The sequence below is a fragment of the Elaeis guineensis genome, chromosome 14 (assembly GCF_000442705.2).
Source record: "Elaeis guineensis isolate ETL-2024a chromosome 14, EG11, whole genome shotgun sequence".
NCBI classification, from domain to species: domain Eukaryota; kingdom Viridiplantae; phylum Streptophyta; class Magnoliopsida; order Arecales; family Arecaceae; genus Elaeis; species Elaeis guineensis.
Window position 1 is genome coordinate 67,820,251 of NC_026006.2, and position 7,052 is coordinate 67,827,302.

The 7,052-nt window shown below is 42.9% G+C and overlaps 1 pseudogene; it reads left to right on the forward strand.

Annotated features, from left to right (window-relative positions):
* The first annotated feature begins 16 nt into the window (after positions 1-16).
* Positions 17-1,667, forward strand: LOC105037761 (probable clathrin assembly protein At4g32285; annotated as a pseudogene).
* Positions 1,668-7,052: the final 5,385 nt, after the last annotated feature.

Consider the following 7,052-nt stretch of genomic DNA (forward strand, 5'->3'; position numbering starts at 1 on the left):
TCTACTTCTAGTAACTGTAGCTCCTTGCATTTGCTACAGCAGCCCAGAGCAATTGGGAGTAATTGAAAGGAAAAGAGGATTAACTTGTTGTTGAAAAGAAGATGGCAGCCAGCACCATCAGAAAGGCCCTGGGAACAGTGAAGGACCAGACCAGCATTGGTCTGGCCAAGGTGTGCTGCAATATCGCCCCTGACCTTGATGTGGCCATTGTCAAGGCTACGAGCCACGATGACGAGCCTGCTGATGGGAAATACCTGAGGGAGATCCTCAGCCTGACCTCCTATTCTCGTGCATATGTCAGTTCCTGCATTGCAACTTTGTCCAAGAGGCTGGGCAAGACCCACAACTATATTGTGGCCCTCAAGTGCCTCCTGCTTGTGCACCGCCTCCTAATTGATGGAGACCCAGGTTTCCAGCATGAGATCCTCTATGCAACTCGGAGGGGAACTCGCCTCCTCAACATGTCCGACTTCCGTGATGACACTCACTCCAACTCATGGGATCACTCTGCCTTTGTCCGGACTTATGCACTTTACCTGGACCAGCGGCTTGAGTGCATGGTGTATGAGCAGAAGCTGCATGGTAGTGGCAATGGCAATGGCAATGGCAATGGCCGCCCGTACCAGTCACCAAGGGGGGAGCCTGATCCATACACTTATGGGAGTTATGGGAGGTCCTCATACTCATCCCCACCAGGAAATGGGAGTGCTGGGTATTATGATGAGAGGCGGAGGGGGGAAGAGAGGAAGCCACCAACTCCCCTGAGAGACATGAAGCCAGAGAGGGTGCTGGGCAGGATGCACCATCTGCAGCAGCTACTTGATCGCTTCCTTGCCTGCCGTCCCACTGGTGCTGCCAAGCACAGTCGGATGATCCCCATCGCTCTCTATCCAATTGTCAGGGAAAGCTTTCAGCTCTATGCTGACATCTGTGAGATATTAGCCGTCCTTCTGGACCGATTCTTCGACATGGACTACCCAGACTGCGTCAAGGCATTCGAGGCCTATGCCAGTGCTGCCAAGCAGATTGACGAGCTCTGTCTCTTCTATGGTTGGTGCAAGGACACAGGTGTGGCCCGTTCATCAGAGTACCCAGAGGTGCAGCGTATCACAGGCAAGCTTTTAGAAACGTTGGAGGAGTTCATGAGGGACAGGGCAAGGAGGCCCACGAGCACTCCAAAGGAGGCAGCCCCTGAGACTGGCGATGAAGAACCGGCACAGGATATGAACAGCATCTAAGCCCTCCCAGCACCTTCAGATTACACAGAGCAGAAGCCGGAGCCAGAACCAGAGGTGGTCGAACCACCTAAGAAGCAGCAGCAGGAGGAGAGTGACTTACTGAATCTCAGGGATGATGCTCCTTCTGCAGAGGATCAGTCTAACAAGCTTGCATTGGCTCTTTTCTCGGGTCTAGGGGCGGCAAACAGTACCAATGGGTCATGGGAAGCCTTCCCTTCGAATGGTGCGTCTGGACAAGGTTGTGGATAGTGGACAACAGTCTCTTCAGGAGTTCAGCTGGATCTTTCTAGAGAGAGAAATTTTGTGAGGAAGAATTTTCTGTGAGAGAAAAATTGAATGTATGAGGGTTGAGAGTGAGATCTTCTCTTGTAATATTTATTTTTCATAGTGAAGTTTGCATGTCCCGTGGAGGCGAGTCTTTTTGGTTAATCCATGTATTTGATTGTTTTTCTGTTTTATTTCTTCTTTCTTCCTACTGTATCGCGTAGTATCGAAAAGATTTTGGAAGGTGGTGTCCTGACTAGACATCCACCTTATAATCTGGTCTCCAGCCATTGCAAAAGTGCAGAAAAAAATAAAATAAAATTATGAAATCACAGCAAGCTCCCTAAGAACAAGTGCTTGCTGATAATAATGTTAAAAGGGAACATGTTCCTTGATGGATGATTCTACCTGTTCTCTAACTTCACCTGATGTACAGCTTATCAAAGGAAATTTCACCCAACGCTTGTTCCGGTTGAACGGTAACTTCCAGGAACTTTTTCATTATCCTATCCCTCTCCAAAACCTGCGAATACATAGATGTCGGTGATTATGCCATTGCATCATGCACAACATGCAAGCGAACAGAGTAAGCTTGCTAACACATCGTTATCTTCTGTTCATGCTTCCCTATTCAGGGGGTAGTTCACCCAACCACAAGTTGCACAATGAAATTTAGCATGTTTACAAAAAGAGAGGCTCATGTCCCCTTTCACAAGCTTTGCTTGTAAAAATTACATTTACTAAAAGTCCGAAAGATGTTGCAAGAAGACATGCAAACCGGCACAAGATAGTCAAACAAGGAACTCTACTCATGCAAAACTGCCATTTATGAAGGTTAATCCATGCCTGCAGCAACAATCACAGAGCTTTGTTTCCAGTATCGGTAAGATCATACTAAAAGATGAAAAAGGTGAAAATTTGTATGACATGAAAGCAGTCTTTGTATCTTCCAAGTAGTTACAGATGCATCAGTTTCAGTTGTTGGAAAGTAGGTTGTATTTTTCTAATTAGCTACTCTAATTAGGAATGGTAAAGATGGCTATGGACTATGATGTTTCTTTATAAAAGAAAAAATTATTGTATATAATGGAGACTACTCCGTCCCATACAATATAGAAAAATAAATCTTTTTCCTTTCTCTCAACATTCAACTTGATATCAAAGCTCCCAGGTTCTGATCCATGATTTTTTTTTCCGTTCCTAATCTCTCCTCTTCCCTTCTGTTAGGCCCCATCTTGTCACAGATCGGCCACCACCGTAGATCGGCCACCGCCCAACACCGCTCCTTCCACCTCTTGCCTTCCCAATCTCCCATCACTATCTGTTCCATCACTGGCCCCATCTCATCGCAGAACGCCACCGCCACCATCGGCACCCGCCATCGCACAACGCCCACCAAACCCCTCTCCCTTCTCCTTCTCTAACTTCGATGTGATCTCTCACCACCGTCCATGCCACACTCTCTGTCGGTACCACACCCGACACCACCACCTCTCCTGCCGCCACCACCCCGTCCTTCCACCATCCCCACTCGCACCCCGTGCGACTATGCCCATGGAATTCGCCCATGAAAAGAGACAAGTCAGCCCTTAGTTGATTTTTTTTTCAAAAAAAAAAAGATGAATATCACTCAGTGATCTTTTCTTTTGAGCTTATTTGAAGATGTCAGACAGTTTCACTAAGAAAGAGTTGGAGAAGGCAATAAGTGAAGTGGTGACTCGTGCCTCTATCTCTCAATCTGGGATGGATAATCCTTCTCTTCAGATCAATTCTGTTCGGCTGGACAAACCTCTCACTTATCTTTTGTGGGCCAGAAATGTACGGCTGTTCATCAAAGCCCGTGATTTGGAGGGTTTTCTCACCGGGGCTAAACCGCAGCCATCAACGGGAGACATTGCTTTTGTGCAGTGGGAGTCGGAGAACTCACTTGTGATGGCCTAGCTAACCAACTCCATGGTGCCCTCAGTTGTTTAGGGCATGTCGTTTTTTGAAATCGTTCAAGAAATTTTAGAGGCCGTTGTCCGAACTTATTCCCAACAGGGTAACACAACCCAAGCTTTTGAGCTCAAATGTAAGATGCGTGTACTCAGGCAGGGCGAACTTTCTGTCACCGTTTATATGGCAGAACTTCAACGTTTATGGTCAGAGCTAGATTTTTATTGTCCCTTCATGGTCAGTTATGCTAATAATGCTGCTGAGTTTAAAAAACTTACAGATGAGAAGCGAATCTTTGATTTTCTTGCCGGCCTCAATGAAGAATTTGATCCAATTAGAGTTCAAACTTTGGATCGAAGTTCTAATCTGCCTTCTCTCAATCAGGTTTTCTCACTAATTCTAAGTGAGGAAACTCATCGATGTGTGATGATTGCCTCCTCTGCTGATACAGTCCATTCTGCGATGGTCGCTCAGCCACAATCACAGTCATGCGGTAGAGATGATCGAGATATGCAGATATTCTCCTGTTGCAACAAATCGGGGCACATCCGTGATACATGCTGGCAGTTACATGATCGTCCTTCATCTGGCCAGGGTCGTCATAGAGGAGGTCGGCGAGGAGGTGGGCATTCTAAAAGAGCAATCAACTGTGGTCAGGTCAATTTTTCTGAGGTCCATGATGCTACTTTATCTATTTTAGCTCCTCTGTCGATCATGGTTTCGTCTGTTTCTGCTACTCTATCTACTGATGCTGGAGGTTCTTTGTCTATAGAGGAACTGCAGACCCTACATCACATTCTGACCAGGCTGAATACTTCTTCTAGCAATACCTCTTCATCTGCTACGGGTTTGCTTAGTGATTCTTTCAGTCTTTCTTCTATTTTTTATTTTCATTTTGCATAAACTAGTTCTTATACTTCTGATAGTGGTAGTATACTTACTGCCTTAGATACTTCTTAATATTGGATCCTAGACTCAGGAGCTACTAGTCACATGACAGGACAATCCAAGTCATTCGTGTCATATTCACCTTGCTCTGGTCAGGGTAAAGTATGTGTAGCTGATGGATCCTTCTCCACTATGTTAGGAAAAGGTTTTGTCAACTGTATACCGACCATGATATTGTCCTCAGTTTTATATGTTTCTAGTTTTTCCACTAATCTCCTCTCTATAAGCTCCATTATAGCTACTTTAAATTGCAAAGTAATATTTTTTCTTACCTATTGTGTTCTTCATGAGCTGATTAATTGGAGAGATGATTGGGTATGGTAGAATGCATGACGGGCTTTGTTATTTGACTGGAAGAGGACAGAAAGGTAATCTAGAGACTGGCTTGGTTGTATCTTCTTCCGAAAATGCTGTGCATGAACTCCAGTTACAACATCATAGGCTTGGTCATCTTTCTTTTTCTGTGTTAGCAAGACTCTTTCGTAGTTTATATAATATTTGTGACAAACATAAATTGATTTGTGATGCATGTGAGTTTGCTAAACATACACGAATTATTATCCTCTTTCTGGCACTCGAAATATTAAGATCTTTGTTGTTATTCACTCTGATGTGTGGGAGCTGTGTAGTACTATTTTTCTTTCTGGATATCGATACTTTATTACATTTATTGACTGTCATAATCGAGTCACCTGAGTTTATCTACTAAAGATGAAGGATGAGGTTCTCAGGTGCTTCAAGGAGTTCCACAAATTTGTAAATTTTCAGTTTAATATCACAATCAAAACTCTGAGATCTGATAACAGCACTGAATATATGAATAGGAAGTTCTGTGAGTATTTAGTTACTCATGAAATTGTCCATCAAACTACATGTGTCATACGTCTGTTCAGAATGGTATTGCTGAACGTAAAACTTGACACTTATTGAAAGTAGCTCGATCTTTATCTTTTACTATGAGGGTTCCTAAGTTCTTTTGGGGTGAGGCGGTTCTTACTGCAGCCTATCCTATTAACCGGATGCCTCTTCGAGTTTTAGACTTTCGCACGTCACTTGAGCGCCTACAAGAAGTATCTTCCTTTGTTATACCTCTTCGGATATTTGGGTGTATGTGCTTTATCCGAGATCATTGATTTATGATTAGTAAACTTGATCTCTGGACTCTCAAGTATATTTTTGTTGGCTATTCTGCCACTCAGAAGGGATACAAATGCTATTACCCTTCCGAGTGATATATGTTGGTCAGTATGGATGTGACATTTTAAGAGTCTGAGATATTCTTTAGCAGTGATCTTGTGGATGTGCCCACCAATCAATCTACTATTGTATCTGACTTTCTCTTCTCTCTCGATGTTTCATCTGATTTCATCGATTATGAGGGAGAGTCTGAGGAGCAGGAGTCTGAAGAACAAGAGCAATCAGATAGTAATTCTGCAGATAGTAATTCGGATCGACAGAGGAAGCAGCAGTCTTCTCCACATGTTGTAGAGCCTGATATGCATTCTCCTACTACCCAACAGTCTCCTTCAGAGTCAGCTCTAGTATCTTCCTCCCCCAATAATAATGACGGTATCATTCCTTTAACTGATTTACATCTTCTTATTGCTTATAGAAAGACTTCTCGTCCACATTATTCCTCCTCATTACCATCATAATAGTACTGATTTTATTTCCTATGAGTCTCTTTCACCTTCATGTAGATCTTTTATTGCATCTCTGGCTTCTATCTCTGTTCCATCGCATTGAAAGGATGCTATGGCAGATCCAAAATAGAAGGAGGCAATGCTTGAGGAGATAAAGGCCTTGATCAAGAATAATACATAGGAACTTATTCCATTACCTGCTGGGAAATAAGCTGTTGGCTGCAGATGGATTTTTATAGTGAAACAAACTCTAGAGGGAACTGTTGATTGCTATAAAATATGATTGGCAGCAAAAGGTTATACTCAGACATACGGAATAAACTATGATGAAATTTTTACTTTGATTGTGAAGATCAACTCTGTGAGGACCCTTATTTCTTGTGCTGTTAATTTTGGTTGGAGTCTTTCTCAATTATATGTTAAGAATGCTTTTTTATATGGGGATCTTCAGGAGGAGGTGTACATAAAAATTCCTCCAGATTTCTCTAGTGTTGCAACTGCTGAAAATATGTATCAGCTACGTCGCTTACTTTATGGCTTGAAACAGTCACCTTGGGCTTGGTTTGATCAGTTCCAATGCGCAATACTAGAAATGAATTATCAGCAAAGTAATGCCGATCATACTATATTTTTTCAACATAACAGTGGGAAGATTGTAGTTTTAATAGCGTACGTTGATGATATAATTCTGACGGATGATAATCTTTCAGAGATTGATCGTCTAAAGGCTCGTTTAGCTCAATCATTTGAAGTCAAAGGTCTTGGTCCTTTAAGATATTTCCTTAGGATTGAAGTTGCTAGATCATCTCATGGCATTTTTCTTTTTCCGTGAAAGTATGTGCTTGAGTTACTGACAGAAACAAACATGTTGGGTTGTAGACATGCAGCTACTCCCATCGAGCAAAACCATCATCTCATGGTAGATGGTGGTACTTCAGTTGATCGAGAGAGATATCAGCGCCTAGTGGAACGACTGATTTATCTTTCTCATACTCGTCCTAACATCACTTTTGTATCGTCAGTT